General features: G+C 39.0%; 1 protein-coding gene across 3 annotated transcripts in view; it reads left to right on the plus strand.

Annotated features, from left to right (window-relative positions):
- The window catches only part of mib2 (MIB E3 ubiquitin protein ligase 2), a 257,636-nt gene that overhangs the window by 110,206 nt on the left and 134,677 nt on the right, over positions 1-12,753 (plus strand). The gene's annotated exons all lie outside the window — the stretch shown is intronic.

Below are 12,753 nucleotides of genomic sequence, written 5' to 3' on the forward strand. Positions count from 1 at the left end.
AACCAAGTTTTTTTGCTAAAAATGCTAATTAGCATGTTAACTGCTAGCATGCTAACTATGTTACTTAGCTAACTTAGCTAATCATTTTTAACAGTTTTGCTAACTATGCTAACTAGCATGCTAACATGCTAGCATGCTAACTATGTTAACCATGTTACTTAGCTAACTTTGCTAATCATTTTTAGCAGTTTTGCTAAAAATGCTAACTAGCATGCTAACATGCTAGCATGCTAATTATGGTAACCACGTGACTTAGCTAACTTAGCTAACTAGCTACAGTGGGTAGGAGTCATAGTTGATGACAAGTAACAGTTACAATGGCCGAACAGTTAGTAGTTTAAAGGGTTAAATTGTTTAACAGTAAAATATTATAGAGAGGACTTTTATTTTGAAACAGTTTTTGGCAGAGGAAGCAGTTGAACAGGATGTGTAGTCTTAATAGGGCCAGTTTGTATGCTTAAAGCCTGAGACTGGCAGTTGGTCCAGGTGGCCCGAACACCTGCCATAGGATTCTAATTGCTTAACGGCCGTATTGTGATGTCATAATCATAATGTTAAGTCAATGGGGAAATTTTGATAGTTTTTAATTAATAGTTTAAAAAGTATAAAAGTTACAAAGCTGAAAAATACATAGCACCCATGTCCTAAGTAAGACCTACGTAACATAGTTTGAATGAAGTTTCTACGTTAAACGGTTGAAGCTGCATTAAGTGCGTTAGAAGAAGAAGAAGAATAAGAACTAGAAAAGCATTTCCTGAAGGAAATACAGTGCATGAAAATGCAAAAATATGATGTAAAATATCATACAGAGTAAAAACAAACTATATTGGTTGCTAGGTAGATGAGGTTTAATATAGTTGGAATGACTGAACAGTTAAATAAGTGGATAGTTTAAATGGTTAAATTATTTAGGTAGATAGTTGACGATAACTGACACTTGGAATGGCTCTAATGTTTGCTAGCAGTTATGCTAACTAATGCTAACCAAGTTACTATGCTAACTAGCATGCTAACAATGTTAAAATGCTAAGTATGCTAACCATGTGACTTAGCTAACTTAGTTAATCATTTTTAGCAGTTATGCTAACTATGCTAACTAACATGCTAACAATGTTAACCATGTTACTTAGCTGACTTAGCTCATCATTTTAAGCAGTTTTGCTAAAAATGCTAACTAGCATGCTAGCATGCTAACCATGTGACTTAGCTAACTTAGCTAATAATTTTAAGCAGTTTTGCTAAAAATGCTAACTAACATGCTAACATGCTAGCATGCTAACTATGCTAACCATGTGACTTAGCTAACTTAGTAATCATTTTTAGCAGTTTTGCTAAAAATGCTAACTAGCATGCTAACATGCTAGCATGCTAACTATGCTAACCATGTGACTTAGCTAACTTAGCTAATCATTTTAAGCAGTTTTGCTAAAAATGCTAATTAGCATGCTAACTATGCTAACCATGCTACTTAACTAACTTAGCTAACTAGCTACAGTGGGTAGGAGTCATAGTTGATGACAAGTAACAGTTACAATGGCTGAACAGTTAAAAAGTTCAGTAGTTTAAAGGGTTAAATTGTTTAACAGTAAAATATTATAGTGAGGACTTTTATTTTGAAACAGTTTTTGGCAGAGGAAGCAGTTGAACAGGATGTGTAGTCTTAATAGGGCCAGTTTGTATGCTTAAAGCCTGAGACTGGCAGTTGGTCCAGGTGGCCCGAACACCTGCCATAGGATTCTAATTGCTTAACGGCTCTATTGTGATGTCATCAGCCAATGTTAAGTCTATGGGGAAATTTTGAACAGTTTTTAATTAATAGTTTAAAAAGTATAAAAGTTACAAAGCTGAAAAATACATAGCACCCATGTCCTAAGTAAGACCTACGTAACATAGTTTGAATGAAGTTTCTACGTTAAACGGTTGAAGCTGCATTAAGTGCGTTAGAAGAAGAATAATAATAAAATGCCTTGGAAGAACAGTACAGTGCATTTTCATGCACTGTAATAAGAAGCCTAGGAAGAACAGTACAGTGCATTTTCATGCACTGTAATAAGCAGAAGAATAAGAAGCCTAGGAAGAACAGTACAGTGCATTTTCATGCACTGTAATAAATAAAAAGTTCTATGGAGATGTGCAAAAGTTGGAGAAAGTCAGATATGTGTGTGTGTGTGTGTGTGTGTGTGTTTTGACGTGTGATGAAATAAGAAAATAATAAAAGGTCTATAGCATAGGGTGAGGGATGTAAAAGTGCTAAAAGTCTTGTAGGTGTGTGTGTGTGTGTGTGTGGGGGGGGGGGGGGGTGGGGGTCATGAGTGCTGAGGAGTGAATGAGTGCAAAGTCAGTATAGTGTGAGTTCAGAGTTGGGAAATGTTTGAGAGTGCTGAAGAGTGAATGTGTGCAAAGTCAGTATAGTGTTCAGAGTTCGGATGGCCTGGGGATAAAAACTTCTCCTGAGTCTCTCAGTTCTGGCTTTGTGACTACATAGGCGTCTTCTTGATTTCAGCGGTAGGAATAATCCATTGTTAGGATGAGAAGAGTCCTTCAGAATCTTTTGGGCTCTTAGGAGTACTCTTCTGGAATAGATATCTTGTAGAGCAGGAAGTTGAGTTCTTATAGTACGTTCAGCTGAGCGCACTACTCTCTGCAGAGTACTACAATCTCTAACTGTGGAGTTCCCATACCAGGTGATGATGCTACCAGTTAGAACACTCTCAACCGCTGAAGTGTAGAAGGCCTTCATGATGGATGTAGAAACTTTGAATTTCCTTAGCTGACGAAGGAAGTAGAGTCGTCTGGACTTCTTCAGAACATATTGAGTGTTAACAGTCCATGTTAGGTCTTCAGTAATGTGGACACCAAGGTATTTAAAACTTGTGACTCTCTCTACAGGTTGCCCGCTGATCATTAGTGGGGTGTAACTGTAGTTCTGCTGCTGCCTTCTGTAATCCACTACCATTTCCTTGGTTTTATTGATATTCAGTGTCAAGCTGTTAGATTGACACCACTGTGCCACCTCATCAACCTGATCCAAGTAGAGCTGTTCATTGTTGTTACTAATCAGGCCCAAGATCACTGTGTCATCTGCAAACTTGATGATGGAGGTATGACTACTGTTGGCTTTGCAGTCATGTGTGTAGATGTTGTACAGCAGTGGACTCAAAACACAGCCTTGGGGAGCACCAGTGCTGATGGTTAATGAGTCAGATGTCAGACCTCCCACTCTAACCACTTGTGAACGGTTGGTGAGGAAGTCAAATATCCAGTGACACAGGGTGGTGTTTAGTCCTAAGGCCTTCATCTTTGTGACCAAGGTGAGAGGTACTATCGTGTTGAATGCTGAACTAAAGTCAATGAACAGCATCCTCACATAATTCCCATTCCCCTCCTCCAGGTGAGTTAAGGTGGTGTGCATGAGGTTTGAGATGGCATCCTCTGTAGACCTGTTGGCTCTGTAAGCAAATTGGAGGGGGTCGAAGGAGGCAGGGAGGGATGAGCATATAATGTTTTTCACAAGCTTCTCAAAACACTTCATCACTGTAGACGTCAGGGCTACTGGGCGGTAGTCATTCAGACATGATGGACTTTTGTTTTTCGGTACTGGAACAATAACAGACTGCTTGAGGCAAGTAGGAACTGTCTCTTGAGCCAATGATGTGTTAAAGATACAAGTGAACACGGGAGCTAACTGAGCAGCGCAGGATTTCAAAACCCTGTTAGAAATTCCATCCGGTCCAGCAGCTTTTCTACAATTAACCCTCCTAAAGGCATTGCTCACATCGACCTCAGAGACACAGAAAGGTGCATCCTCATTTGCTTCACATGCTGCAGCTAGTCCAATATAGTCTGTGTTTTTCATGTCAAAGCGAGCATAAAAAGCATTAAGTTCATCAGGGAGGGCTTTACTCACATTCATCATAGGAGGGGACTTTCTTTCAAAGCCAGTGATGGTTCGGAGTCCTTTCCACACTCGTGCTGGATCACCCTCCAAGAAATCAGCTTCAACTCTGTCTCTATAGCGCCGCTTAGCATCTTTAATAGCTCTACGTAAACTATAAGATGCTGCTTTGTAATCCGTCATATTTAAGCACACAATCTGGCTCTCTTAAGACTACAGATCCTGTTCAACTGTTTCCTCTGCCCACAACTGTTTCAAAATAAAAGTCTCCATACAATAATTCCCTATTAAATAATTTAACCATTTAAACTATCCAACTATTTAACTGTTCAACTATTCCAACTGTCAGTTATCATTAACTATGCCTCTAGCCTACTATATTAAACCACCACCTACCTAGCAACCATTGAAATTAAGCATCTATGTCAGTTTCCATAGCAACCAAGATGATTATACTAGCAAACCACTGTAGTAACTCTTTTATTTCTGATAGTAGCCACCATGGACACCCTAGCAACAACCTAGAAATGACTTCAAGTACCCTAGAAACAGCCTAGCAACCACATTCACAGTTAAAACCTAGCAACCAGCATAACAACCACCATAACTACTCTAGCAACAGTCAGTTGTCATCAACTTTGACTCCCGTCAACTGTTTCCTCTCCCCACAACTGTTTCAAAATAAAAGTCTTCACTGATATAATCCCCTATTAAATTATTTAACCATTTAAACTATCCAACATTTTAACTGTTCAACTATTCCAACTGTCAGTTGTCATCAACTATGACTCCCGTCAACTGTTTCCTCTGCCCAAAGTTGTTTCAAAATAAAAGTCCTCACTTCAATAATTCCCTATGAAATATTTGAACCAATCCAACTGTCAGTTGTCATCAGCTATGACTCCCGCCAATTGTGTCCTCTGTCCACAACTGTTTGGCAGCCTGGGCTTTTCAGTCAACTAGTGTGATCAACTCCCAATCTATATTCATCTTTTAAACTGTCTACTTTTAAACTATCAACTTTTATTAAGCTGTGCAACCACCATGTCTGTCCTAGCGTCATTTTCATGCACTCGTAATTCCCTGGAATTACATTCTCTAGTTACACTTGTTACTGTTAAACGTAGGCCTACCTGGTATCATTACAAACATTATTCTGTGTCCTAAAACTGGCATATTTTATGGCATTGTGTCATGTAAGTTCGTTGCAAAATCTAGAGAAATGTGTGAGGTGGTCAGCGGGGGACAATTTAGACACACATTGGATTGTGTTATGACTTGAACATTCCACACTATCCACAGCTGTGGTAGGCCTATCAGGGGCAGGAGGATTACTGTTAGCGCAGGCTTTATATAAAATTCTTCAACAGAAGGCCTCGAATGTTGTCTTGTTTGTGGAGCGCTTTGCTTCGCTTCTGTATTCTCGGCTTCATTAAAAATGAGGGCTTCCCTCAATGACCCTCCGAGAATAAATAAAGGTTGAATGAATGAATGAATGAATGCCCAAAATAAAGGCCTGTGGTTTGCGCAGCCTACAGTAAATAACAGACCCGCCAGAATGTGCGTTATGATGCTTTTTTACGAGCAAGATGTTTTTGGCACCCTACGCACACTGCATGTTCTTAAATAACAATGATCATCAGTAATATTCGACTATTCATTTGGGTAAATGGGCAAGCGTGACCACCTTGATTGGCTGATTGGCTGATGATTGTAACGCGGGCATGATTCCAAACACCTCCCTTACGATGATGAGTGACAGGTGACAGGTCTCAGAATGTGTGCGCTACACAAGGACGAAAGATGATGAATAACTGGGGCCGTAGGCTATTCACAAAGGCTTTTATCTTACTATTAGGAGTAGGCTACTCCTAAATCGCACTTAAAGATTTTAGCTTGGAGTTTTCTCTTAAAAGTTATTCACAAAGCCTTTCAGACAACTCCTAAACTAGGAGTGAGTCTTCGTGGCTATGGATGACGTCATTACTCATGCACGAGCTTGACTGAAGTGACCACCTTGATTGGCTGACGATTGTAACGCGGGAATTCCAAACACCTCTCTTCCGATTATGAGTGACAGGTGACAGGTCGGAGAATGCGTGCACTACACAAGTAGTGCGAAGGACGGAAGATGATTAATAACTGAATAAAAAGGCCTAGCCTAAATGAATAAAGAGTAAGGCAAAACAAATAGCTTAGTAGCCTAATGAAACATAGGCCTATGGATTGATGTAGTAGCCTACCTTTGCAACATTATTAAATTAATCTGTCACCATATCCCTAGGCTACGTTTGCAAAGAGGAGAACATTTTAATTTGATTCACAATGAAACGTTACATTTCATTTACATGTTAACAGTGAGTAGTTTTGGTTGTTGTTGGTGGCGTTATTGCATCCCTTTTATGAATGCAAAATTGTTCCCTCGCGATTGGAAGCTCCTGTTGCGCATAGGCTACGCATTTCAAAACATCGCAACGTAAAATGCCACAAAAAAGCTGTTTATGAATAGGTCTTAGTGAGTTAGGGGAGTCCTCTCGACTTAAGCTGTCCCAGACTTAGGTGCTACTTTTAGGTATGTGTTAGGGTTAGGTATTTTAGGAAATGCTTCGTGAATTACTTTTTGTGAAAAAATTAGGAGTCCTAAAGTTAGGAGTGAAACGACCATTATTTTTAGGAGTTGCTCCTAAATTTGCCAGTTAGGAGCTACTTTTAGCCTTAAAATTCTTTGTGAATACGGCCCTGAATAAAAAGGCCTAGCCTAAATGAATCAAGGCAAAACAGCCTAGTAGCCTAATGAAACATACGGATTGATGTAGTATCTTTGTAACATTATTAAATTATTCTGTTACTATGCCTACGTTTGCAAAAGAGAACATTTTAATTTGATTCACAATAATGTTACATTTAATTTACATGTTGACAATGATTAGCCTAGTTTTGGTTGTTGTTGGCGGCGTTATTGCATGTTAGTTATGCCTACAATGCAAAATTGCTTCCTCACGATTGGAAGCTCCTGTAGCTGCATAGTAGCTGTTAGTTAATAGGCCTATCGTGAAGATTTTTCCTGCCATCTAAGGCACGAGCGCATCTGTGAGGCCAAGCCTTACCAAGTAGCTCGTTTGTTTACAACTAACATTCCATTTAATTGAACTGCTTTATAGGCTATGCCGAAATAGTTTTCAACATTTTGAATATTAGTGTCGGGTGAATTGAAATGTTCTCAAAGTAGCCTTATGGCTGAAAGCTGCTTGGGATCCCCCCCGTCAAGCAATATAACCATACAAACGCGCTTCCTGCACTCATTGTTTCAAAAGGAGTAATTTTGGCTTTGTCAGAACTGAAGAGCTGTGGACGGCACGGCAAGGTATGCCCAATGAAAATAAATTAACGCAACGCAACACAACACAGACCCCGCTTCTCTCGCGTCAATCACTGACAGTAACCTAGAATAAATGCATGGGGAAAAACACTTCCCCATGACAGACATCGTAAAACACTGAAAGTTAATATTTTGTCACTAGCAACATACATCTGTCCTTTGTTAAATGTATTATGTTCCAAGTAGCCTATGCGTAATTCTGCTTCATAAAGTTGAACAAATACAATTGCTTATTTCACAGAAAAATATAAATAGCCAGTTAGGGTCTACAGTGCAGAGTTGGTAAGTTATGGTACGCCAACTTGCGGTGAACATACAAACAGGGGAAATTCTTTGTCTTGTAGCTGAGTAGCCTCAGGTGCGCACGTAGACATAAGGCCGAACATGCAATCGTGCTCTCACGACAATCACGCTGTTAAACTTAAATAGGTTAACATCACTCTAAGTTCGCCTTCAAGCAAGGAAAACGATGATTTTAAGACATTTGTTTCGTTGGAAGGGCAAGGGGTAGCAACAGGGCTACCCCTTAATAATTTCAATAAGATTGAAAATAAGACTGAAAACACTGATTTCAAGTCATCCTGTCAATTCAAAATATGCTGGTTGTCACTCACAACCAGTACTTCTGAAGCATCAAAGTACTTGAAACAAGAATAATTTAAGAGGCTAAATTAGACCACAACCTGCATAATTAGGTCATTTTTGCTAAAATTGTTGCATAGTGCGTCTTTAATAATCTTATATTAAGATCAAAAAATCTTTAAAAAAAAAAAGATTCTTAAAGAATCTTAAAAATAATCTTAATCTTTGGTATTGTTTTTAGTATGAAAAGACTTACCTAGTGCTCTCTCGAAAGATCATTTTGACTTAATTTAAGAAGACTTATTTTAAGGAGTCTTTTCAAGACAAATGTACTCAACGCACTAGCAGACAAATTTGCTTGTTTTTAGGACAAATTTACTTAACGCACTGGCAGACAAATTTGCTTGTATATATATCTTGATATAAGATTAATAACACTTGGTTAGATTTTGTTAGGTAAGCAGTTTTTGCAGTGCATAAACACGGTTACCAAGCAGATTGATAACAGCACTGTAATTGTCTGTCAATGGGATAATTCGACTGTCATCCCATTGTGTTCTGACTATACTGACAGGAGCTGAGTTAGTTAGCCACAACACTAACATTCCCTAATGCGATGGTTTGCTGATGGAAAATATACAGGGCACCTGTCTACGATGCACCCTAAACACCAGACTAGGACATTTCTGCTTGCTAAATAGGGTTTTCTGCTGTTGACCCGTTCTCAGTCCTTGGGGGCACTGTCAGCTGCTTTGTAAAATGTTGCATTAAGACCACAAAAAGTCTACACGAAATAAATGTGAGCATTTGACCTAATGTTCATTCCCAAACACTCACTAGACTACGTGCACTGCCAAGTTTGACGTTGTTTGGATTAGTAGGCCTAATGCATATATTGTTAAATATATCAGTAAAAGTATTACACATCCGCTCTACTACCCCTCTTACACAACACACACTGCAAAAAATGAAATCTAACCAAGTGTTAATAATCTTATATTAAACATAGATCTCAATACAAATTTCAATACAATTTCTAAAAAAAGTTTTTGCCTGAAATTGCTCTGTGCCTATTTACAAGGGCATTGTCAAAATAACTGTGTGATGTACTCACACAGAGTTACAGAGGCTAGAATATAGTTTTTTTCTTTCTGCCGGATTACAAGCATCTCTGAACTGACCACTGACCACAGCCCTCTGGGTCACTTGATATCCCTTAGAAACACAACTAAGCCCTAGCACCAGGTCTTGTGAGGCTGTGTGCAAAAGTAGATCAATATAGAATGAAAATACGAGTGCTTTAGACCATTATTTGCCAAGGTATGCTCATGTGTTTTGTAAAATGTCTATATAAACTCCCCATAGGACTTTTTGTTATCCAAAATGCATACTGACACTCAAATGCTTACTGCACATGAACCCCTTTGTGTAGAAGCATAATCCTGGTCTCAAATGAAAGGTAACACTTTGAGGTTTCTTGTGGACTATTTAGATTGTATGTCAGGTGTTCTGATATATACTGACTACACAAAATATGGAATAATTACAAAAAAGTCTCTATTTTTGCATTTACTTTGTTGGTTCAATGAGTGTGTATAAGATAAACTATACATCTGTACAACTAGTATTGGATAATACAACATGAAGGTTCAATTTCTATGGATTCTTGTGAATATTTCAGTACCCAATATGTTGCATCTACTTATGGTGCTGCAGCTACACTGCAGCCAGAAGTCAGGGTAGCACCAAAAGCGGTGGAGGGGGAGCTGGGCATTTTGGATCAAATTTAATTGAGACATAATAAAATGAATCTGAAAATGTAAAGCACTATACAGATTGTACATGAAAAAAGTTGTCATTTTTGGATTCCCAAGAGCCAAAGCTTTGAAATGGTGTATAAAATTACTATGCTACATAGCAATATGGTGCATACAATTGATTTAGAATGTTGGGGGGAGGTGGGGGAGGAGGGTAACCGCCCCGCCGGCGGGATATGAAAACTAACTGGTTCAAACAATCTATTTAGGGCCCGAGCACCGAAGGGCGCAAGGCCCTATTGTTTTTGTAAGGATTATTATTATTAGGGCCCGAGCACCGAACGGCGCAAAGCCCTATTGTTTTTGTAAGAATTATTATTATTATTATTACAGTGCATGAAAATGCACTGTTCTGTTTTCCGAAGTCTTCTTCTTCTTATTATTACAGTGCATGAAAATGCACTGTTCTGTTATCCGAAGTCTTCTTCTTCTTCTTCTTCTTCTTCTTATTATTATTCTTCCCACCAAATTTCTGCGTCTAATTCAGCTTTAACCGTTTAACATAGAAACTTCGTTCAAACTTTGTAACGTAGGTCTTGAAAAGGACACTTGGGGAATGTACTGACCCCTGCTAAAATGGCACGTAACTTGGGTGTCACAATTGATTACCAAGTAAATTTCTCAGATCATGTAGCGTCAGTCACAAAGCCTTGTCAGTTTATCTTATACAATATTTGGAATATCTGGAGCTGGTTGCATAAAACTGTTTTAGACTAGTCTTTTTACTTGTCATTTGTTTATTTGGTACTCCAGAATCAAATAGCCTATCCCTCAACACCATTAACCAATTGTCAAGACGAAACAAATTCATTTTGGTACTATTTCACAATCCAGAAAAATAGCATGTAGTAGCCTATGTGAAACTATAGCTGTATACAGAATGTTATGAATGAAATTACTTTAGCCTACTAATTGCATTAGTTGTGCGATATTCCCCGCTCCCCTACTCCAGCAGACGTGGTCCAGAGGTGAATCCCCTAGCCGCCCCTCCTCCTTTCTCTTCTGTGTTCTGTGTGACCTTCTCAGCAGCAAGCACAGGCGCCTGCAAAGTAGGCTATATAGAGCTGTGCCCACTCTCCACACGGTGACATATGATTGACTTGACGTGCAAATGAGTGATTAAAAAACTGATTAGTGCAAATGAGCACTAAAAAATACTCCAATTTCCGACTGCCCATACGAAAAACCGCCTTTGCCAAAAGCTGTAGACTTTCACTGTCCTGCGCCAGTGATTGTTGAATAGAAGGTCACCTAGCTTCTATAATAACTTGTACATTACTGAACCTGGGCGGACTGATTGACCGGTGGCGATGTTACATTTATTCACGTATTCATTTAGCAGACACTTTTTATCCAAAGCGACTTATCTGTCAATTATGCTACCATTGCTCCACCACACCATGTTGTCGAACGCCTGCACTTCCAAGTTAATGACTGACCTTATCTGAAGAATAATATAATTAGAATATACCACACAACTTTTTGTGCAGGCCATGGTTCTTTACATACTGGCCTATTGTAATGCATTGTTAGCTGGCATTCCTAAAGGTGTAATGAGAACATTACAGATGATTGAGAATGCCGTGGCATTCTTTCTTAGTTACTCTTCATTGGCTTCCAATAGCAACCAGAATTAAATTCATATCCCTCACTCTGGCCTATAGGACACTTACTGGATCTGCACTTTGCTATCTGAATTCCATGATCCAGCTGTACCTCCCCTCTCGCCCACTGCGGTCTGACGGATGTCTGTTGTCGGCCTTCCATCAATACTAAGGGGTCACAGTCAAGACTCTTTTGGCAACACTTTACTTGAAGGTATCTACATAAGAGTGACATGACACTGTCATGAACACATGTCACTGTCATAACACATGAACCCTAACCCTAATTTGTCATGACAAAAACCGAATGACACTTAATGACAGAAGCGTTTATGTCATAAACATTAATGGTTTATAATGTTTATGACACATTCATGACAGTGTCATGTTACTCTTATGTAGATACCTTCAAGTAAAGTGTAGCCCTATTTTCTTCCATGATTCCTCTTTGTTAGAATGATTTACCTAATGTTCTTCGTTGTAGTGATAGTTTTGGGATCTTTGGGATCAAAAAGCATCAAAATAATCTGTTTACCTTGCTAATTAATTTTCCGTTACTTGAGTCGTGGTTTGTATAAGTTTATGGTTATTGTTGTTGTTCTGTTAATTGTAATTAGTCTATTATAACTAGGGCTGTCAAACGATAAAAAAAAAACTAATTCATCTCATATTTAATTCATCTCATATTTTTTATTTAATCGTGAAATAATGGTGATTAAACAAAAATGTTACCCCCTAAAGACTAAAGCTTCTTAAAGGGCATTTTAAATACACAATAAATCACCATATTAATGAAATACCACAAAGGGTGTGTATTTGTGACACAACTGTTAAATAGCATCATAAACTACACACAGAACTATGAACTTTCAAAGAGAAAACCTGGGCCAGTAAAGAACCATTTGTGTATGGTATCAACAACAAAAAGTACTGTATTAGATGGATAAAGAAGGAGAGATGGAGAGAGAAGGACAGAGAGTGTGTGTTTGGTGGTAGTGGTGGTGCTGTGTGTGTGTGTGGGGGGGGTCTGAGTGAGAGAGAGGGAGAGAGATTCTCCCCTGTTTGCATTTAAGTGGGTCAATCTAAACCAGGAATGGTGCAGAACAGCACTTGTTTTCACCTATGGTTTACAGCTAACCTGACTCTCGCTAGATGAATTTCGTTCCACCTAGCTCCACTCATACATCTGGGATCGCTCCATTGGAGAGGTGTTTCAGAAGGCTGGGCCTTATCAAAAATCATTGCATACGATTGGATAAGCCACTTGTCCGTCATTGACGTGCTACTTCAACCACTCACATCAAACCAAACCGTGGCGCTGATGACGCTTGCTTCCTCGATGCGAGCCGTTGTTTGAATCAAAACAGTCTCACAGTCGCTTCTCCGCTACGTCACATCTATGAAACTCCCGCCCTGCATCCTGATTGGCTCTACCATAGAATCTGGTGCCGAAATCACTCCTAACAGAAGCGATCC

Source organism: Alosa sapidissima, chromosome 7 (assembly GCF_018492685.1).
Source record: "Alosa sapidissima isolate fAloSap1 chromosome 7, fAloSap1.pri, whole genome shotgun sequence".
NCBI classification, from domain to species: domain Eukaryota; kingdom Metazoa; phylum Chordata; class Actinopteri; order Clupeiformes; family Clupeidae; genus Alosa; species Alosa sapidissima.